The sequence below is a fragment of the Euleptes europaea genome, chromosome 6 (assembly GCF_029931775.1).
Source record: "Euleptes europaea isolate rEulEur1 chromosome 6, rEulEur1.hap1, whole genome shotgun sequence".
Taxonomy (NCBI): domain Eukaryota; kingdom Metazoa; phylum Chordata; class Lepidosauria; order Squamata; family Sphaerodactylidae; genus Euleptes; species Euleptes europaea.
In genome coordinates, this window is record NC_079317.1 from 9,152,299 (window position 1) to 9,175,811 (window position 23,513).

Genomic DNA, 23,513 nt, shown 5'->3' on the forward strand with positions numbered 1-23,513 from the left:
TGTGGAGGAGTGGGGAATCAAACCCGGTCCTCCAGAGTCCACCCCTCCAAACCACTGCTTTGAACCACTACATCACCCTGGCTCTCAAGAGTCTCTTAAGGAGATTCAAAGCGGCTGACAATCACCTTCTCTTCCTTTCCCCACAACAGACACCCTGTGAGCCCGAGGTCACCCAGCAGGCCTCATGTGGAAGAGTGGGGAAGCCAACCTGGTTCTCCATATTAGAGTCCACCGCTCTTAACCACTACACCACGCTGGGAAATAGATGGGTAACCAATGGAGGTCTTTCATCCCTAGGGTGCTATGATCCCTGTAAGCAACCCCGGCGATATTGTGCTCTTGATGTATTGAAGTACTTTTGCAGTTGGATTCTCCTTTGTGGACAAGCAAACCCTTTCGTGTAACAGCGCAATACCGAATGGATCAGTGGATGCAACCGTTGTCTGCTCCTTCCAGCGCTCTGTGTTTGGGGATCATTTCCCGCAAAGGCATAACATCCGTGTCTGTCTTCCTGCCCTTGCTTTGCCACGAATGGTAGTGGTTGCAGTTTCCTGCCAGTATCTTTTTCACATCTGCTACCATTTCCAAAGGATTAGCAGCAGATTACAGGGCACAGCGTGGGCGGTAGCAAGCGGAGTGTGAAGGAGCATCACGTGTTTCCCACACGGAGTGAACCCCTCTCCCTGCGCCTGCCGTATTTTGAGTCTGAAATTGGGAGAAAGTTGCTTAAAGAGCTGGGCTGGATTTAAGAGCTCTCTTGCATGGATTTGGTGAATGGCCTTGTGCTGGTCACTTAGTGGGCCTCCTTCCTTCCTTCTTCCTTCCTTCCTGTTATTTATAGTCCACCTTTCCCACTAGGACACAAGGCGGATTACTACAGAGTGAGTCAATACAATCAACAGGATGGGACATTCAATAAACAATGAAATAGGATTTGGGTTATAGGAGCAAACAGAAGTCTGAAAAACAGAACTGAAGCATAAGTGTGAACATGACACATTAGATCAGGGTCCCCAACGTGGCAACTGTGAGCGCTGTGGCGTTCCCCCAACACATTTTCAGGCATCCACCAAGTGTTTTTAGGACATGGGCGGGGCCAGGTAGGGTTTTTGTCCAGCAAGACCTCTGATTGAGTATTGGAGATCTGATTGGCAGTGCAGCATGGTGTAGTGGTTAGAAGCGGTAGACTCTAATCTGGAGAACCAGCTTTGTTTCCCCGCTCCTCCGCATGAGCGGCGGACACATGAAGCTTGCTGGGTCACCTGGGGCCAGTCACAGTTCATGCCGAACTTTCTCAGCCTCGCCTATCTCACAAGGCGTCTGTTGTGGAGAGAGGAAGGGAAGGCGATTGTAAGCCTGTTTGATTCTCCTTAAAAGGTGGAGAAAGTCTGAATACGAAAACCAATTCTCCTTCAAAAATGTTGCTTTGGCAGCAGCTGCCACCATAGTACAAAGATCTGCTACTGAAGTTATGCTGGGGCCATCGTTTGGTGGCTGGCTCCTCCTCCTGCAGCAGACATGTTGTTGCTGCGCGCACCATGCTGTGTTAGCATCCCAAATGTGCCCGCAGGCTCAAAATAGGTTGTGGACCAATAGGATCCAACCCACAGCAAAATGTACAGACCACAGTCCCCAGTAATTCCTTCCTGACCACCTCAGACAGGCCATTCCACAAGGTGGGGGCCGCAACGGAGAAGGCACATAATATGTGCAGCAGAAATTCAACAGGGGCATGTGCAAGGGGGAGGGGCCGTGGCTCAGTGGTAGAGCATCTGCTTGGCACGAAGAAGGTCCCAGGTTCAATCCCTGGCATCTCCAGTTGAAGAGACCAGGCAAGTAAGTGATGTGAAAGACCTTTCTCTGCCTGAGACCCTGGAGAGCCACTGCCGGACTGAGTAGACAATACTGACTTTGATGGAGCAAGGTCTGATTCAGTATCGGGTTGCTTCATGTGTTCATATGTGGCGAGCATATTGAATTTCTTCTTGGACCATTCCCCTCCCCCTTCCTCAGGCCTCAATGTGAAGCTGAAAGATCAAAGTAAAAAATCCTAGAAGATTCCTTAGAGGTCATCTAGTCCAGCCCCATGATCAGTGGAGGATGTCCAAGAGTTAAGAGTATCCCTGACAGATGGCTTGAAGACCTCGGTCAAGGGAGAGCGAATGACTCTCTTAAGTAATTGTTTCCTGTGTTTACCTGCTCTTACTGTTGGAAACTTTATCCTGGAATTCGATTGAAATCTACCTTAATTGAACTTCAGCCCATTAATTAATCTTGCCCTCTGGAGAAGTAGAGAACAAGTCATTACCCTCTTTGAAGCAACAGCTCTTTTTGCGTTTGAGGAATGGAATCTCTCCTCCCTCCATCTTCTCCAGGCTATTCCTCCAACCATTTTTCGCAGGATTTGTTTTCCTGGCCGTAAACCAGTGATTCCCAAAGTGGGCAGTACCCTGGGGGGCGGTGCGATTACCTAGGGCAGGGGTCAGCAAACTCATTAGTCAAAAGAGCCAAATATCAACAGTGCAACGATTGAGATTTCTTTTGAGAGCCAAATTTCTTAAACTTAAACTGTATAGGTAGGTACACTGTTTATTAACTTAATAAACTTTAATTAAAGTTTTAAGTCTTAATTAAACTATAGGTACACTGAATAAAACTTGATATCATACTTAATAGTGATCTTATTTATTGATAAAAATTAAATTGTAAGTCCCTGCCATTTCTTCCTCCCCGTCCAGAGTCCTCGTCTGGAGGCCTGGTCTACCGCCATAAAAGCCTATTGGTAGACCTGGCCTCCGGATGAGTCCCATTGGAAGGCCAGGTCTACCCATTGGGTTTCTTGGCAGTAGACCTGGCCTCCGGAGGCCCATAGAAGCCAATTGGTAGACCTGGCCTCTGAAGGGGGACTTTTCCCCCTCCTCGGAGTCCAGGTTTACTGCCAAGAAAGCCAGTGGGTAGACATGGCCTCCCAATGGGACTCAGCCAGAGGCCAGGTCTACCAAAGGAAGCCTGCCCCGCCCAACAGCTGATAGGCGGGGGGGCAGGAACCGCCGAGCCGCCTGCCCAGCAATCGCGTGGCTAGAGGGGAGGGGAGGCTTTAGTCTCCCAACCATTGAGGGCAAGTGAAAGGGGGACCTGGCCATTCTCCACGGCGGGGTGTGGGGGGAGAGACAGTGTGCCCGCTCGCCTGCTCTCTCTCTCTCTCTCAGGCGCACCGGCTCCGCAGCCCAGCTGCCAGCACGAGCGGGCGCAAGAGCAGGGGCTCTGAACCAAATTCGGAGAGCCGCACTCAACGGGCCAAAGAGCCGCATGCGGCTCTGGAGCCGCAGTTTTGAGACCCCTGACCTAGGGGGACACTAAGAGACAAGAAGACGGGGGGGGGGGCGCTAGAGGTGTTCTCCTTCAACTGTGTGTTCACTAATTTACAATAAATCAAGCTATGGCACCATGCTGGCAAATTTGGTGGAAACTATCAGAATTTTCCTCCCAGTCTTTGAAGACTGGTACCACTGGGTCAAGTTCATCAGTTTTGTTGAATAAATTGCAACTAAAATGTTTTAGGAGCCCCGTGGCGCAGAGTGTTAAGCTGCAGTACTGCAGTCAAAAGCTCTGCGCACGACCTGAGTTCGATCCCGACGGAAGTCGGTTTCAGGTAGCCGGCTCAAGGTTGACTCAGCCTTCCATCCTTCCGAGGTCGGTGAAATTAGGACCCAGCTTGCTGGGGGTAAAGAGAAGATGACTGAGGAAGGCACTGGCAAACCACCCCGCAAACAAAGTCTGCCTTGGAAATGTCGGGATGTGACGTCACCCCATGCTTGCACAGGGGACCTTTACCTTTTTAAAATGTTTTAATTTGATTTTGAATCGATGTGCAATTAATTGTCGAAGGCTTTCACGGTCAGAGTTCATTGGTTCTTGTAGGTTATCCGGGCTGTGTAACCGTGGTCTTGGAATTTTCTTTCCTGACGTTTCGCCAGCAACTGTGGCAGGCGTTTTCAGAGACACTGTCCTTCAGTGTTACTCCTCTGAAGATGCCTGCCACAGTTGCTGGCGAAACGTCAGGAAAGAAAATTCCAAGACCACGGTTACACAGCCCGGATAACCTACAAGAACCAGTGCAATTAATTGTTAACTGTTTTGAAATTTTATTGTTATTACCTTCTTTAGTCCATCATGCAAACCCCTATTTTGAGTAATGCTTTTCATAGGATAGGGTAGGGGGCACTGGGGTTGAGTTTGTGGAACCGAGGGGGTGGTGGCCCGAAAAGTTTGGGAACCACTGCCTTAAACCGTCTTCACTGGCCTCCTCTGATTGTAAGCTGGTTTGATTCTTCCTTAAGTGGTAGAGACAGTCGGCATATAAAAAACAACTCTTCTTCTTCTTCTTAAAGTTGCCTCCTCTTCCTGTGTCCTGTAAATACAGCTGTGAGAGAAATTTTGGACTTGAGACTTTTGATGGCTTTGATGCGAAGGAGAAAGCGCCAACTGCTGCAGAAATTGCTCTTGGCAGGCAGCTCGCTGGCTGATGTTAATTGAGGTGTTCCTTCACGCTATGCGAAGCATGCGTCTACGCATTCTTGTTTGTGTTTGTTCCGGGTCCCACTGAGTATTAGTATCTCGGGGAGGCCTTGGGGGAAGCTAAGCCTGCTCTACCTCTCTTAACTGTGGTGCAAGCAGCGGGGGTGGAGAAGAAGAAGAAGAAGACTTGGTTTTTATACCCGATTTTCTCTCCCTTTTGAAGGAGTCTCAAACCGGTTTAGTCTCCTTCCCTGCCCCTCCCCACAACAGGCATCTTGTGCGGTAGGTGGGGCTGAGAGACTTCGGAGAGAACTGTGACTAGCTCATGGTCACCCAGCTGGCTTCATGTGTAGGACTGGGGAATCAAACCCGGTTCTCCAGATTAGAATCTGCCGCTCATGTAGAGCAAAGCTTCTTAAACTGTGGGTCGTGACCCCATATGGAGTCAGGTAGCTGAATGTGAGGGTCGCGAAAAATTGGGCAACAGTAAATGGTAAAATTATATGTATACCAAAGAACTGTTTTAAAATAGATTTCTTTATTATTATCAATAAATACCTCTGTGCAGCCATGGGAAACCCTTTCATTTGAATGAGAGGAGCCAATAACAAGCCCTACTTTACAATGACTGCCCACTTTCGGAAAAGCTTGGTGGTAGGGTTGCCAACCTCCAGGTACTAGCTGGAGATCTCCTGCTATTACAACTGATCTCCAGCCAATAGAGAAAATGGCGGCTTTGGCCATTGGACTCTATGGCATTGAAGTCCCTCCCCTCCCCAAACCCCACCCTCTATAGGCTCTGCCCCAAAAACCTCCCGCTGGTGGCGAAGAGGGACCTGGCAACCCTACTTGGCGGGTGCCAAGGGAAGTACTGGTGTTGGGGAACCCTGGTATTGAGTAGGGTAACAACCACACGTTCTTCAGGCCTGGGAAGATTACTGTCGAAGGATAATACCGATGGGTTGATTGGCTGTCCCTTGACATTTGGATATTGCAAAAGGGCTTCTCCAGAATTAAGCAATGGAAAATAACCTTCTGGATGTTTAAATTGCTTCTAATCCCTCTCGTACTCTGAACTTCAATGTTTGTTCAGCACATAACCAATAGTGCTGACTGTTAAGGTTTGGAGCGAAGCTCTCAGAAATGGGGTGCCTTCTTTAACGATAACAATAACCATGTTGGGCAAAGATGCCGATCGCTTCCTTTATTAGGCGGCGGAGAAATTCTCTCAGCTGTGAGGAAAAATGTTTTACTGATGTACGTGCCAAAGAGATTTCATCCATCTTCCCTTCTTCGCTCCTACGAACGTTAACTTCGTGGCTGAAGACAGAAATTGTGTGTGAGGTTTTGTTTTGATTTTTCCCAAAGGAGAGAACATTTAGTGCTCGGCGGGGGAAAGTTCCAGATACAAGGGCCTAAATCTGCGGTTAATGAGTGGAAGTACTAGCTGATGTCAAACTGAATTAATGCGTGTGAATGTAGAAGGGTCCTTCTGAGGTACATTGGGTCCAATGAAACACCCTTAGACCATCCTAGCATGTACGGTGCTGGGATATTGAATCTCTGGTTAAGGGCAGGATATATTTTAACAAATAATCTGTGTTGCTTTCCTTCCTGACCAATCCCAGTGGGCTCCCAGATCTCAATGGAATAATAATAATAAAAAAATAGGACCATTTATAACGGTATTCCTTTTCCTGTAAGTATATTGGGTATGGAAGCTAAAATGACTAAACCGAGGCTATCATATTTTGGTCGCATTATGAGAAGACAAGAGTCACTTGAAAAGACAGTCATGCTAGGGAAAGTTGAGGGCAACAGGAAAAGAGGAAGACCCAACAAGAGATGGATTGACTCTATCAAGGAAGCCACGGGCCTCAATTTGCAAGATCTAAACAAGGCTGTCAAAGATAGGACACTTTGGAGGACATTGATTCATAGGGTCACCATGAGTTGGAAGCGATGGCACTTAACACACACACACGCACACATATTGGGTATATGCCTATTGCTCTCAGCGAGCAATCTACGGTCATGCTCACCCAAATTTTGCCAGTTGTCGGACCATAAATTGTACGTGGCGTCATTTGTACCATCTGAGGTTGAGGAGAGAAGGTGTTCTGAAGGGAGAAAGTCTTTTCATCCACCAGAGATGTTTTTTTGTCACAAAGAAGAAGAAGAAGAGTTGGGTTTTATACGCCGACTTTCTCTACCACTTAAGGAAGAATAAAACCGGCTTAAAATCACCTTTAAGCCGGTTTTATTCTTAAGTGGTGGAGAAAGTCGGCATTTAAAACCCAACTCTTCTTCTTCTTTGTGACAAAAATCAAATTGCCGGAAACATCTCTGGTGGATAAAAAGACTTTCTCCCTTCAGAACACTTTCTTCTCTCCTCAACCACAGATGGTACAAATGACGCCATGTACAATTTATGGTCCGACAACTGGCAAAATTTGGGTGAGCATGACCGTAGATTGCTCACTGAGAGCAATAGGCATATACCCAATATGTGTGCGTGTGTGTGTTAAGTGCCATCAAGTCGCTTCCAACTCATGGTGACCCTATGAATCAATGTCCTCCAAAGTGTCCTATCATCTTAAAATCACCTTAGGAGCCCCATGGTGCAGAGTGTTAAGCTGCAGTACTGCAGTCAAAAGCTCTGCTCACGACCTGAGTTCGATCCTGACGGAAGTCGGTTTCAGGTAGCCGGCTCAAGGTTGACTCAGCCTTCCATCCTTCTGAGGTCGGTAAAATGAGCACCCAGCTTGCTGGGGGTAAAGGGGAGATGACTGGGGAAGGCACTGGCAAACCACCCCACAAAACAAAAGTCTGCCTTGGAAACATCGGGATGTGACGTCACCCCATCGGTCAGGAATGACCCTGTGCTTGCCCAGGGGACCTTTACCTTTTAAAATCACCTTCCCTTCCCTACAACAGACACCCTGTGAGGTAGGTGGGGCTGAGAGAGCTCTAAGAGAACTGTGACTAGCCCAAGGCCTCCCACTGCCTTCATGTGTAGGAGTGGGGAAACCAACCCAGTTCACCAGATTAGCCTCCGCCGTTCATGTGGAGGAGTGGGGAATCAAACCTTGTTCTCCAGATCAGAATCCGCCGCTCCAAACCACCGGTCTTAACCACTACACCACACTGGCTCTCAATGCGAACCAGTGCAGTGAGGGCAACTCATCCTAAGTTGTCTTCCAAGCAGGCAGGGGTGAATCATCAGTTGTAGAGTTATCCTCCATCTGTAGCAGATTGGGTTTCTGATTTGGAAAGAATTATTCTGGTATTGGCTGTGCCTTATTCACTTAGGCGTGGATGGGAGAGCCTGACTGTGAAACCAGTAGCTTGTGCCACAAGTGTTTCCATTAGATGTTCTCCCTCTTCTAAAGCTCACCTTCTGCTGTTCAGTTCATGCGCGCATCCTCCTAGTTTCATTTGAAGCGCAGAAGAGTTGGACATGAGGTACCTGCGTTCTCCAACTTGGTGTTCAGTGTTATCCCTGAGACTAGCCTACATTTTAGGCCAGGGGTCCCCATAGGGTTGCCAGGTCCCCCTTTGCCACCGGCAGGAGGTTTTGGGGTGGAGCCTGAGGAGGGCAGGGTTTGGGGGGGGGAGGGACTTCAGTGCCATAGAGTCCAGTTGCCAAAGTGGCCATTTTTCTCCAGGTGTACTTATCTCTATTGGCTGGAGATCAGTTGTGATAGCAGGAGATCTCCAGCTATTACCTGGCAACCCTAGGTCCCCAGCCTTTTTCAACCTGTGGGCACCTTTGGGATTCTGATGCAGGATGGTGGCCACAACTATAAAATGGCTGCCACGAGAGGCAGAGCCGCACGTAGGGTTGCCAGGTGGGTGGTTTCAGCTGGCAATTCCCCGCCAATCCACCGAGCTGCTCCAGAGAGGGATCACGCATGCGATGCCCCAGCACTGCCCCCCAAAACTGATGGATCGGGGGGGGGACACCTGGAATCGGGGGGGGGACACCTGGAAACCCTAGCCCCCCGCACACAGAGCAAGCCCAAATGCAGGGGAGAAGCGGAGCAATTTAGAAATACACTGGAAAAGAGGAACTAGAGAGAATAAAACTGGTGGAGACCATTGTTGAAACAGCAACAACAGGGCAACCAAGATGGTGAGGGGTCTGGAGACCAAGTCCTATGAGGAAAGGTTGAAGGAGCTGGGTATGTTTAGCCTGAAGAGGAGAAGACTGAGTGGGGATACGATAACCATCTTCAAGGACTTGAAGGGCTGTCATATAGAGGAGGGTGCCGAGTTGTTTTCTGTTGCCCAGAAGGTCGGAGCAGAACCAACGGGTTGGAATTAAATCAAAAGAGTTTCCGTCTAGACATTAGGAAGAATTTTCTAACAGAGCAGTTCCTCAATGGAACAGGCTTCCTCGGGAGGTGGTGAGCTCTTCTTTCCTGGAGGTTTTTAAGAAGAGGTTAGATGGCCATCTGTCAGCAATGCTGATTCTATGACCTTAGGCAGATCATGAGAGGGAGGGCATCTTGGCCATCTTCTGGGCATGGAGTAGGGGTCACAGGGTGCGTGTGTGTGGGGGAGGAAGTTGTGAATTTCCTGCATTGTGTAGGGAGTTGGACTAGATGACCCTAGTGGTCCTTCCAACGCTATGATTCCTGTTTGGGAAATGTTTTATTAATCAGATGCTAAACTGATGTTCACCAAATACAATCCCCAGACTGGAATTGACCTCCCAGATTCACCAGAATCGACCTCTCCGATCCGCCTTCAGCTTTTTCTTATGTGTGACAATCTCCCTTCTGCTTCGGTGTTGACTCTGAAGATGCCACCCTTGCAGTGGCCTCTCTGGGAAGGTTTGAGGGGACTCCCTTCCCCAAGGAAAGTGCCGGCGTCTAGTCACCTCCCCGGCTCTGGGGAGACTGGCGGGGATTGTGTTAAAACGGGGCTGGAGCATCGTGCTGACTTTGATCTAAAGATAGGCCTTTAAAAGTCAAAACACATCATTAGCAGCCAAGAGAAGCACTTCCTTGTAAACAGCTTAGGAGTGACTCATAATAAAATCCTGAGAGCTGGCTTGGGTCTCCTCCCAAGGTTGATAGATGCTGAGTGTTTTCACTTCTCCCGGCGGCAGGGATGCTGACTTGCAAGAACTCCGTGGCTCAGCGCCAGGAGTTAGGAAACATTCTGGGTCCCATAAGCATTTTTCCCCTTGTTGACGGTAAACTTCTGATGTTCTCGATAGAGGCGTTCAAGGTTTGGCCTGCTGGCTTGCAGGGCAGCTGTGCAGATCTCGCACTCCCTGCTCTGGCTTGCGAAGGAAAAAATGCACGTGCCTAAGACATTTGGTAGGAAGATTGTTTTGCAGGAGCAGAACCAGCATATTTGAACAGGCTTCCTCGGGAGGTGGTAAGCGCTCCTTCCCCGGAGGTTTTCAGGCAGAGGCTAGATGGCCATTTGTCAGCAGTGCTGATTCTGTGACCTTAAGAGTCTGATCTGGAGAACCAGGTTTGATTCCCCACTCCTCCACATGAGCGGCGGAGGCCAATCTGGTGAACTGGATTTGTTTTCCCACTCCTACACACGAGGCCACCTGGGTGACCTTGGGCTAGTCACAGCTCTCTTAGAGCACTCTCACCCCCACCTACCTCGCAGGGTGTCTGTTGTGAGGAGGGGAAAAGAAGGTGATTGTAAGTAGGTTTGATTCTCCCTTAAGTGGTAGAGAAAGTTGGCATGTAAAAACCAACTCTTCTTCTCCTCCTCCTCCTCATTATCATGAGAGGGAGGGCATCTTGGCCACCTTCTGGGCATGGAGTAGGGGTCACTGGGTTTGTGTGTGGGGGCGGTAGTTGTGAATTTCCTGCATTGTGCACTGGGTTGGACTAGATGACCTTGGTGGTCCCTTCCAGCTCTATGATTCTGAACATTTCTTGCCTTGAAAACCCTACAGGGTCGCCATAGGTCAGCTGTGACTTGGCGGTACTTTCCACCACCCTTCTAGAGAATAAGGCCAGTTGATTTAGTTCTTGGGGGATGGGGGAGATGTGGAAACAACAAGCAGAAAAAGTACACTAGTTGAGGTGGGAGCTGTTGGACGTTTTGTATTTTTGGAGTAAAATGCTCCTATAGTTATGCGTTCAGCAGGAATGTTTGCAAAAGTTCACGCTGCTGTGGATCTTTATTTTGCTTCCTTGTACCAAAAATGGTGGTCTGTTTCAAAGCTTTGAGCCTCCCTGGGGCTAACGGCAAGAGAGAGGAGCTTTTTTTTCAATTTTTTTTTTTTAGAGAGCCGGAGGATGGTGAAGCTTTTTATTTTATTTTATTTTTTATATAAAGGGATACGGGAAAAGAAAAAAGGGAAAGGGAAAAAAGGTAAAACATATTTCATCCTCCGTGCCTCGGCATGATCTGAACTTAAAAAAGGCTGTTGCCATAACTTCTGTCATTCATCCTAAACATTTAAACATCTTAAAACTCACTAAAACATATTTCATCCTCCAAGCCTCAACATAGACTGAACTTTAAAAAAACGAATACCATAACTTCTATCATTTATCCTGAGCATTTAAACATCTTAAATCTCACTGAACGTTTTCTTGTAATAAACCATTAATTTCTTGGTTTTTAGATTGTTTACTTATCACGTAGGTAAGAATCATGGAAAGGTTTGCCATTTCAACACGAATTCATCTGTTGATTTCATAGGATGGCGAAGCTTGACGCGTAACTTGGAAATATGTCCTGCAGAGTGAAGTTGCTGTGGTTATCTGCATCAGATAAAATACGTTCTAGCGGCTTATCAGCTGTGCCCATTCTGTTCACAATTGTTATCTGCGATCTTTCTCCCCTCCCCCCACCGGCAACCCAGATTCTATCATCTGGTATTTAATCCACTCTATTGTATCCCTCGCCTGTGAATTCGGCACAGCGGTTCTTTTCATTAGCAACTGATAGGCAGTGTACGCATGCAAGAGGAAAGGCAGGATATAAATGTTTTGATAAAACAAATAAGTAAATAAATTGATAAAAGGTCCCACGCATGAACACATGAAGCTGCCTTCTACTGAATCAGACCCTTGGTCCATCAAAGTCAGTATTGTCTACTCAGACCGGCAGCAGCTCTCCAGGGTCTCAGGCAGGGGTCTTTCACATCACCTACTTGCCTGGTCTCTTTAACTGGAGATGCCGGGGATTGAACCTGGGACCTTCTGCATGCCAAGCAGATGCTCTACCACTGATCCAAAGCCCATCTCCATGGCTCTCCAGGGTCTCAAGTCGAGGTCTTTCACATCACCTACTTGCCTGGTCTCTTTAACTGGAGATGCCAGGGATTGAACCTGGGACCTTCTGCATGCCGAGCAGGTGCTCTACCACTGAGCCACGGCCCCTCCACGTCAATAAAAAGGGAATCTTTGAGTTGGAATTTCTTTTCCTGAAAGCATGAGAAGAAACGAAACCCAGTCTTGTCATCCTTGAGTTCTGTCGCTGAAAGATGATCTTTAGTATTGGCTATTGTGTTCTTTGAGAGCCAGCGTGGTGTGGTGGTTAAGAGCGGCGGACTCTGATCTGGAGAACCGGGTTCGATTCCCCGCGCCTCCACATGAAGCCTGCTGGGTGACCTTGGGCTAGTCACAGTTCTCTCTGAGCACTCAGCCCACGCGGAGGCAGGCAGTGGCAAACCACCTCCGAACGTCTCTTTCCTTGAAAACCCTACAGGGATCGCCATAAGTCGGCTGTGACTTGACGGCACTTTCCGCCCCGACACTGTGTTCTTGAAGTACTTTAAAAGGCTAAAGGTGGGGCTATTCAATGGCTTGTTTCCCAATGCTGTTAATTTCATTGGGGATAAACGTAGCCAACAGCGGTGTAGTGGTTAAGAGAGTGGTGTAGTCAGCGTGGTGTAGTGGTTAAGAGCGGTGGTTTGGAGCGGTGGACTCTGATCTGGAGAACCGGTGGGTTTGATTCCCCACTCCTCCACATGAGCTGCGGAGGCTGATCTGGTGAACTGGATTTGTTTCCCGCTCCTATACATGAAGCCAGCTGGGTGTCCTTGGGCTAGTCACAGCTCTCTTAGAGGAAGAAGAAGAGTTGGTTTTTATATACCGACTTTCTCTACCACTTAAGGGAGAGTCAAACCAACTTACAATCACCGTCCCTTCTCCTCCCCACAACAGACACCCTGTGAGATAGGTGGAGCTGAGAGCTGTGACTAGCCCAAGATCACCCAGCTGGCTTCATGTGTAGGAGTGGGGAAACCAATCCAGTTCACCAGATTAGCCTCCACCGCTCATGTGGAGAAGTAGGGAATCAAGCCCACTCCTACACATGAAGCCAGCTGGGTGACCTTGGGCTAGTCACACCCTCTCAGCCCCACCTACCTCATAGGCTGTCTGTTGTGGGGAGGAGAAGGGAAGGCAATTGTAGGCCGGTATGATTCTTCCTCGTTGTATAAGCCAGCGTGGTGTAGTAAAGAGCGGTGGTTTGGAGGGGTGGACTCTGATCTGGAGAACCAAGTTGGATCCCCCACTCCTCCACAGGAGCGGCGGAGACTAATCTGATGGACCGGGTTGGATTCCCCACTCCTACACATGAAGTCAGCTGGGTGACCTTGGGCTAGTCGCAGCTCTCTTAGAGCTCTCTCAGCCCCACCGACCTCACAGGGCGTCTGTTGTGGGGAGGGGAAGGGAAGACGATTGTAGGCCGGTATGATTCTTCCTTAAATGGTAGAGAAAGCCGGCATATAAAAACCAACTCTTCTTCATGACGAATGGACTGCTCTTACGTGCTGTGAATCCTAGAGGTTGCATTTTGAATGGCTTTTTTTCTCGTGTGTGTATGTCCCCACGCACACTAGCCTTGATGTGCCAAGCACAAAGCCCCGTTCGCTGCTTGCCATTTCATTGCTAATCCCTGGGATGCGGCACGTTGGAAGACTCTGCCGGCCACTGTGTGGGCTTTCCTGTTTTAAGCCTCTTATCTTGCAGCCAAATCAGAATTTCCAGATGGGTCAGACCTGAATCGTTTGGTGTCTGGGGATGCTAAGCTGCCGTCCTGTGTCGTCCCCATGGAGACCCAAGTGCAGAGCGCTTCAGCGGTGTGTCTGCAAGCTAACGGTTGCTTTTTTTCTTTCTGTTTTTGGAGTTCTTGGGATTAGGACAGGTTCTTTGAACCTCTGGCCTCTGTTCCTCGCATTGCCAAATTGGTTGCTTGGTTTGGTTTAAATCAACAGAGCGGTGTCTCGTTCACCAAAGGCTGTGGTCACTTTAAAAAAAACCACTTACACGCTGTGTAATCTATATTTTGGGTGAAATTAGCATAATGGCTTCGGATTGGACCCTACGAGTGGTTAAAATGTGAAATTCGCTACCAGAGGATGTAGTGTTGGCAACGGTCATAGACAGCTTTAAAACGGGGTTTAGATGGATTCATAAAAGAGAGGTCTATCAGTGGCTAATAGCCATGGTTACTAAAACCTCTGAATCCCAGTACCAGAAGGCAACATCGGGAGAGGCCGTGTTGATGGCTGTGTTGTTGGCCCTCCAGAGGAACTGGCCGGCCACGGTGTGAGACAGGATGCTGGACTGAATGGACCACTGGTCTGATCCAGCAGGGCTCTTCTGATGTTCCTCTTAGGGGAATGCCTCGGCCTCTATGCCCTGTGGTTGGACCTCCAGAGGAACTGGTTGGCCGCTGCATGAGACAGGATGCTGGACTAGATGGACCGCTGGCTCCTTCGGTAAGCGTTTGAAGGATCATAATGCATCTCTTGGAGGATCAGCCGTGGCCGAACTGTTGCCAGAAACTGACAAAGCACTCCTTCTTATGGCTTTTAAGTGCTCAGGATGAGGGCATGCTCTATGGCCCATTGCTGTATAAGTGTGGGGAAGGGTTGTGTGGTCGCAGGGTTCTTCTGTGGTGGCCCCCTGCCTCTCGAACTTTCTGTCGAGGGAAGTACATCTGGCAAACACCAGGCCAATCAAGGTCACCAAGTTAAGACAGGCTTGTGGGGGGCAATGGAGGTAAAATAACACCAATTCTTGCTATTTTATGGATCTGGCTTGCCGTTTTAAGCAAAGTGCCTTAAGTGTCTGCAGTTTTATGGCTGCATTTGTCTTATTGAACATACCATTAGCAGCATGGAGAATCTACTTGGGCTAAAATGGAGGGCGATATTCCAAATGCTTTTCCCACAGTGCCAACCTGTATTGCGTAAACTGTACCTTCCCCGCTTTACGAGCAGCATATGGCTTTTCACGCATCATTCTCATGCACGCCAAGAAATCTATTTTGTTATCTGGCACCAGATAGTGCCGCTAGCGAGAGTCGAGCAAATGCCTCCTGATTCCATGGTCAAATAGTATTAGGGGCTGACGCTTGTATTCGGGATGTGCTGGGCACACCCACATGGAACTGAAGCCTGGTTGGGGAAGACAGACCCTGCCCTGGCAGGACATGGAAGGTCATGAATAATGTGCTAGCCACGAGATCACAGTAAGTGTACCAGACAGGTCAATAGAAAGCTACTCGATAGCTGTTGGATATCAAGGGCAGTGATCCTTCTCAGCGGCTCTGGAGTCACATGTGGCTCTTTGACAGGCCAGATGTGACTCTTCTGAGCACAGTTAGTTGATGTGGCACCTGCCCCATGTTTTAGGGGAGAGGGGCTTGCGGTTGGCAGAGGCTTCCCACCTTGACTCTGCCCCTGCCAGAGGAACAGCTAAGCTGTGACCCCCCCCCACCGAGTTATTTATCTTTATTTATTTGATTAGCCTTATAGCCCGCCCTAGCACATAAACACATGAAGCTGCCTTATACTCAATCAGACTCTTGGTCCATCAAAGTCAGTATTGTCTACTCAGACAAGCAGCGGCTCTCCAGAGTCTCAGGCAGGGGTCTTTCACATCACCTACTTGCCTAGTCCCAACTGGAGATGCCGGGGATTGAACCTGGGACCTTCTGCATGCCAAGCAGATGCTCTATCACTGAGCCACAGCCCCTCCTCAAAGCTGGGCTCAAGGTGGCTCACATAGTAATATAAATATACAAAAAACACCATAAACTATTAAAACAATAATTAAAACCAGCCCTATAAAATCAGTGGAAATCACATATATCCAATGGCGCATTTGATTGTGACATAAGGGAAGATGGAAACATTCAGGTAGGGTGGAGTAGTGTAGGGAGGCCAGCATTGATGAAGAACGCCGTACCTGGCCTCAACCATAGGCCTGGTGGAATAGCTCTGTCATTCAGGCCCTGCAGAACTCCTTAAGGCATTGGTCAGGCCACACCTGGAGTGCTGTGTTCAGTTCTGGAGGCCCAACTTCAAAAAGGATGTGGACAGAATGGAGCTGGTGCAGAGGAGAACGACGAGGATGACCAGGGGCCTGAAGACCAAGCCCTAAGAACATAAGTAAAGCCATGCTGGATCAGACCAAGGCCCATCAAGTCCAGCAGTCTGTTCACACAGTGGCCAACCAGCCCTATGAGGAAAGGCTGAGGGAGTTGGGCATGTTTAGTCTAGAGAAGAGGAGGTTGAGGGGGGACATGATTGCTCTCTTTAAGTATTTGAAGGACTGCCACTTTGAGGAGGGCAGGGAGCTGTTCCTGTTGGCAACAGAGGACAGGACTTGCAATAATGGGTTTAAATTGCAGGCCGAGAGGTACCAGCTGGATATTAGGGGGAAATTTTTTACAGTAAGAGTTGTTCGACAGTGGAATCGGCTCCCTAGGGAGGTGGTGAGCTCCCCCCTCACTGGCAGTCTTTAAGCAGAGGCTGGACAAACACTTGTCAGGGATGCTCTAGGCTGATCCTGCATTGAGCAGTGGGTTGGACTAGACGGCCTGTACGATCCCTTCCAACTCTATGATTCTATATGGGATGGAAGTAATTGTGGCTCTTGTGGTCAATGGGATTTGTGATAGTGACTCTCCATGAGCCACAGAATGAGCACCACCATAATGCAGTATTATATCCTTTTCCCAGCGGTGCTTCTGGCCACATCAGTTGCATGGGGCCGCTGCCCCTGGCACATTCTTATCATACAGCTGCTATCTTGCAGGGGCAGTCAGGGCCGTTGGGGCCAAAAGTATTTTGAGTTGTTCAGGTGGAAACGTTCCTTTTCAAAGTGTACCGGCAGGTCTTCCTCTCTGACAGCAGAACATGGAATGAGTTTCCTAAACAGCGGCTTGCTAACTAAGTGGGTGGGTGTGAATTACCGCTGCTCTATCCATAGGTTAAATGTAATCGGGAGCTTTCTGACCCTTAGAGCCCGCTGAGTTTTGCTTTGCGGTTAATCTTCCCATGAACGTTAATTGCGTGTTGCAATGACTTAGTCTGTCAGAGCCTAGCTTTCTAGAAACAACTTTACAGCCAGCCTGGAAACAGCCCTCTGCGTCCATCCGATTGAGAATATGGAGCCCTTCACCTGCTCTGATGGGCTGAGACGCAGGATATAAGCGGAAAAGGTTGTGATTTAGAGCACTGATTAGCCACAAAACTCTAGATTCCAGGAGCCTTCAACAGTGGTTGAACGACGACGACGGGAAAATTTGATGGGCATCCATTTGGAAATCCATCAGTCACAGATGCGTTTCAAGACTAGTTTGCCCCAGTGTTGATTGGCCGGAGCTCTTATTAAAGGATCCATTGGTGCTGTTGGTCTGTGAGACATTGTCTCTGAGACATGACCATGCATGCTGCTTTTCCAGTCTTCATTCCATCCCCAGAGAGGCTGGCACTAGGGCACCTAATGCCTCTGCTTCTTCACTAATGCTGTGCCGCCAGATCAGTGGGGAATAAAACTGCACTCCTGTCAGGGCTACTGAAGTAGAAAGTTGATCTGGCCTGTGTTATTAAGACTTGGCAGGAAAAAATAATGGGGTGTATAGTTTATCTGAGTAAACTCTGCCTGGTTATGCGGTCCTTCATCAATCCCACACCAAAGGATGGGGAAGAAGGGTAGCTATCATCTTCCATGACTCTTTTTCCCTTTGAAGATTGTCTGTACAAACTAGAAATCCTACTTCTCTGCTACAATTGCATTGGCAAGTTACGTAAGACTTATGGCGACCCTATGAATTAATTACTTCCAAAACATCCTATTGTTAATATCCTTGCTCACGTCTTGCAAGCTGAGGGCCATGGCTTCTTTTATAGAGTCAACCCATCTTTAAGAGGGGCTTTAAGAGGGGAGTGGACATATTCATGGAGGAGTGGGGTATTCATGGCCATTAGTTAGAATGGATACTAGTCATGCTGCATACCTATTCTCTCCAGGATCAGAGGAGCATGCCTATTATATCAGGTGCTGTGGAACACAGGCAGGATGGTGCTGCTGCAATCGTCTTGTTTGTGGCTTCCTAGAGGCACCTGGTTGGCCTCTGTGTGAACAGACTGCTGGACTTGATGGGCCTTGGTCTGATCCAGCAGGGCCTTTATTATGTTCTTATGTTCATCTCATATTGGGTCTTCCTCTTTTCCTGCTGCCTTCAGCTTTTTCTAGCATTATCGTTTTTTCCAATGCCTCTTGTCTTCTCATAATGTGAAGTACGATAGCCTCAGTTTACTCATTTTAGCCGCTAGGGAGAGTTCAGGCTTGACTTGCTCTAGAACCCACTGATTTGCCTTTTTGGCCGTCCACAGTATCCGTAAAACTCCTCCAACACCACATTTCAAAGGAAACAACTTTCTTTCTGTGTGCTTTCTTCAATTTCCGACTTTGGGTATGTTTAGCCTGAAGAGGAGAAGACTGAGAGGGGATATGATAACCATCTTCAAGTTCTTGAAGGACTGTCATATAGAGGAGGGTGCCAAGTTGTTTTCTGTTGCCCCTCAAGGTCGGACCAGAACCAACGGGTTGAAATTAAATCAAAATAGTTTCCGTCTAGACATTAGGAAGAATTTTCTAACAGTTGGAGCGGTTCCTCAGAGGAACAGGCTTTCTCAGGAGGTGGTGAGCTCTCCTTCCCTGGAGGTTTTTAAGCAGAGGCTAGATGGCCATCTGTCAGCAATTCTGATTCTATGACCTTAGGCAGATCATGAGAGGGAGGGCATCTTGGCCATCTTCTGGGCATGGAGTAGGGGTCACTGGGGGTGTGGGGGAAGAGGTAGTTGTGAATTTCCTGCATTGTGCAGGGGGTTGGATTAGATGACCCTGATGGTCCCTTCCAACTCTGTGATTCTATGGTTTGACACCCGTGCATTGTAAAGGGGAGTATTATAGTAGGAATTCTCTTGATGAATTAGGTTAAGGTGCTGTCACGCTGGGGTAGTGGCACTTAGACTAGCAGAGTGGCACATCTGTTGGCAAAGGAAGGGGTACTTTTTGTTGATTTCCCCCCTCCCAATACAGAGATGTCCCTCCACTTTGCCCCTTGGGTTCTTCCCGGGGATTCCTTTAACCCCAGAGGTAGAAACTCCAGAACTTATTGAGCTTCTGTGAGGGGTAAGGCAGGAAAGTCCTGTTCCGTATGCTGTACTCTGTTTGTTTACATCCAACCCATTAAGGTTTTTCTTTTTCTTTTTTTACATCGAGTCCTTCCTGGAAAGTGGCCTGGTTGCTGGCAGTTGCATTAAGAGAACAATGCAGACAGAACAGGATAATGCTGTAGAGCAAACAATGCTATAAACTGCAGTTCTTGTCGCTTTGTTAAACGTGTCATCCGAGAAGAAGAGTTGGTTTTTATATGCCGACTTTCTCTGCCACTTAAGGGAGAATCAAACCGGCTTACAATCACCTTACCTTCCCCTCCCTACGACAGACACCCTGTGGGGTAGGTGGGGCTTAGAGAGCTGTGACTAGCCCAAGGTCACCCAGCTGGCTTCGTGTGTAGGAGTGGGGAAACCCATCCAGTTCACCAGATTAGCCTCTGCCGCTCATGTGGAGGAGTGGGGAATCAAACCTGGTTCTCCAGATCAGACTCCACTGCTCCAAACCACCACTCTTAACCACTACATCACGCTGGCTCTCCTAAACCATGTTATGGCCATGTTACGGCAGCTTTCCTTGATAAAAATGCCCTTCTGAACAATTCCATTTTACACATGCCGCAGAATCATAAAAGTATAGGATCCTTCCTGGTAGGGTTGCCAGCTCCTGGCTGGGAAATTCCAGGAGATTTTGGGGGTGGAGACTGAGGAGGGCGGGGTTTGGAGAGGGGAGGGTCTTCAATGCCATTGAGTTAGGGTTGCCAGGTCCCTCTTCGCCACCAGCAGGAGCCAGCGTGGTATAGTGGTTAAGAGCGGTGGTTTGGAGTGGTGGATTCTGATCTGGAGAACTGGGTTTGATTCCCCACACCTCCACATGAGTGGCGGAGGCTAATCTGATGAACTGGGTTGGTTCCCCCACCTACACAGGAAGCCAGCTGGGTGACCTTGGGCTAGTCACAGCTCTCTTAGAGCTCTCTCAGCCTCGCCCACCTCAAAGGGTGTCTGTTGTGGGGAGGGGAAGGGAAGGTGATTGTAAGCCGATTTGAGTTTCCTTAAGTGGTAGAGAAAGTCGGCCTATAAAAACCAACTCTTCTCCTTCTTCTTCTTTTAGGGCGGAGCCTGAGGACAGCAGGGTTTGGGGAGGGGAGGGACTTCAATAACATACAGTCCAATTGCCAAAGCTGCCATTTTCTCCAGGGGAACTGATCTCTATCAGCTGGAGATCTGTTGTAATAGCAGGAGATTGCCAGCTAGTACCTGGAGGTTGGCAACCAACTTATGGCGACCCCCAGCAAGGGGTTTTCAAGGCAAGTGAGAAGCTGAGATGGTTTGCCAATGCCTTCCTCTGCAGAATCTTCCTTGGTGGTCTCCCGTCCAAGTACTGAGCCTGCTTAGCTTCAGAAATCTGATGACATCCGGCTATACCTTACCACCTTCCCTCCCGGTTTTCTTCATACATGGCCCATGTCCCACATAAATGTGGGAGTTAGTGGATCAGTTTGTTCTAACCCTTGCTTTGAGATGGAAGGGAGGGGCCGTGGCTCAATGATAGAGCATCTGCTCGGCATGGAGAAGGTCCCAGGTTCAATCCCCGGCATCTCCAGTTAAAGGGACTAGGCAAGTAGGTGATGTGAAAGACCTCTACCTGAGACCCTGGAGAACCGCTGCCGGTCTGAGTAGACAATACTGACTGTAATGGACCAAGGGTCTGATACAGTAGAAGGCATGTGTTCATGAGAAGATCCCCCTGTGTTTAAAACTCTGTCCACAGTATTATGTCTCCGCAGATTGGTCTGTCTGCAACTTGATGCTCCAAATCTGGGACGGGAGCTTTATATAATGTAACAGAGGTTGTCAAAATTGCATCATCTGCTGACTTAAACTGGCGTCGGATGCAAGCTCATTGTGCGACATTGGGTGGGAATCCTGCTGGAATTCACAGAGCTGCGTCAGCAGGCATACCTCTACCTTTCAGTGGAAACCCCGCCTGTGCTGAGCGATGGCTGGGCATCATACCAGCGGTGCTGCTGGGTTTGCTGCCAAGAGTGGGTGGAACTGGTGAAGAAGCCGTGGCGATATGGTGTGGCAATGTAACATGGGCGAGGCTGGTTGCCAAAAGCAGGTTGAGCTGTATTTGCTGACTTAACCCCACCCTCTTGCATAAGGCTGGAAGCATCCCTGGCATGGGAAAAAGAACATAAGAAAAGCCCTGCTGGATCAGACCAAGGCCCATCAAGTCCAGCAGTCTGTTCACACAGTGGCCAACCAGGGGCCTCTAGGAAGCCCACAAGCAAGACGACTGCAGCAGCATCCTGCCTGTGTTCCACAGCACCTGATATAACAGGCATGCTCCTCTGATACCATAGAGAATAGGTATGCATCATGACTAGTATCCATTCTGACTACCGGTAGTAGCCACGAATATCCCTTGCCTCCATGAACATGTCCACTCCCCTCTTAAAGCCTTCCAGGTTGGCAGCCATCACAACATCCTGGGGCAGGGAGTCCCACAAATTAATGATGTGTTGTATGAAGAAAGATTTCCTTTTATCTGTTTTGAATCTCTCACCCTCCAACTTCAGCAGATGACCTTGCGTTCTGGCATTATGAGAGAGGGAGAAAAGCTTTCCCTCGTCCATTCCATGGATTATTTTATAGACCTCTGTAATATCTCCCCATAACCACCTTCTTTCTAAGCTAAACAGCCCTAAGCATTTCAGCCACTCCTCATAGGGCCGTTGCTCCAGCCCCCTGATCATTCTGGTTGCTCCTTTCTGCACCTTCTCAAGTTCTGCAATATATGTCCAAGCTGCTAAAACATCTGACGCCTAGGAATAGGAAATGTATTTCTGACTCCGTTCGAACAGTGAAACCTGCCTCCTTTCTTCTATGTACAACTATAGCAGTGCAAATAGCCTAGCTTAGCCTGAGCTGGTCAGAGCTTGGAAGCTCTGCTGGGTGGGCCCTGGTCAGCGCTTGGATGGGAGACCACCAAGGAAGACTGGGGTTGCTGAGCAGAGGAAGGCAATGGCAAACCACCTCTGTTTGTCTCAGTACCAGACTAGCCCTCTCACATAAGAGCTTGAAAGCCAAGCAGGGTTGGTACTTGGATGGGAGACCACCAGGAAGTCCAGGTTTACTACACTGCGGCAAGCAATGGCAAACCACCTCTGCTTATCTTTTGCCTGGACCTGGATGGCCCAGGCTAGCCCAATCTCAGAACCTAAGCAGGGACATCCCTGGTCAGTACTTGGATGGGAGATTTCCCAAGGAAGTCCAGGATTGCTACACAGGCAACGGCAAACCACCTCTGCTCACATCTTGCCTTGAAAACCACACGGGGTGGAGCTTCATGGGGTTGCCATGAATCGGTTGTGACTCATTTTGCCTTTACTTAACATCGCATCGCAGGCAACTGTGTGTAGACGCTACTCAGAACAGTGGGGATGGGAGTTAAATTGGTGGTAGTCATACATTTCTAGTAATATCTGGTTTGACCTTAATCTCCTCAAAGGACAAGTGAGATTCAAAGTAGACCTGGAGATTAAGTGCGATTATTTGGGCAGATGTTAACTTAAGTAACCATCAAAATTTGCAGCATCACCGGTCTCTCTGAACATGCATGTGTTCTTCACATGATAACATACCCTATTCTTCATCCAATATAGGTGTATGTCATGTATGGTAGTTAATTTAGATGGGTGCAAATTGGCTCTAGACAATGGTAGGGCCAGTATGACTTCCCCAAAGGAGCCACATTTCTTAGCGAGAACATCTTATATGTGGATTTGACACAGCCTTTCTTGAAACGACCAGGCACGATCTGCTTTTTGAAAGAAAGCTGTGTTTTGTTCATGGGTTCTCCCCCCCCCCCTTGGTAATGATTTTCTGTAACAGGATTAAATTGCTAATTTAAGCTTTCTAGGAATAGGCAAGGGATGGTCTGTGAATTTCCATGTGGCCATAAATGGAATGAAGGGTCATTGATCATTCATCTGTCCTTCAAATGGCTGTATGACATTCCAGTGTGAGCTAGCAAAATTTGCATTAGAGGCGAAGAGGACGTGGGGGGTAATTTGCTTTGTTAGATGCCTTAGAAGAGAAGAGGGTGTGGGGGCTAATTTGCTTTTTTAGATGCCGGTTGTGTGTTGGGTAGCTTGGACAGGGGAAGACGATTCTCTCCACGTTTTTGTAAAGATTTCAGCATCGGGTATTCTTTTCCAGTTTTGAGTCTTTCAGTAGAGGTTGAAGGATATGAATGCAACCTAGTGGTCTTATGGCTTCATATGTTCAGGGTTCGTTTGCATGGCATGGTGTTTTGTTTTGTTTTTAACCTCATCCCCATGTTGATGGCCCAGGCTAAACACAACACACGGACACATGAAGCTGCCTTATACTGAATCAGACCCTTGGTCCATCAAAGTCAGTATTGTCTACTCAGACCAGCAGCAGCTCTCTAGGGTCTCAGGCAGAGGTCTTTCACATCACCTACTTGCCTGGTCCCTTGAACTGAAGATGCCAGGGATTGAACCTGGGATCTTCTGCACACAAAGCAGATGCTCTACCACTGAGCCACAGCCCA

General features: G+C 48.5%; 1 non-coding gene across 1 annotated transcript; it reads right to left on the reverse strand.

Annotated features, from left to right (window-relative positions):
- Positions 1-23,435: 23,435 nt before the first annotated feature.
- On the reverse strand, positions 23,436-23,513 carry TRNAT-UGU (transfer RNA threonine (anticodon UGU)). Its single transcript has one exon. It is a non-coding gene; the product is annotated as a tRNA-Thr (tRNA).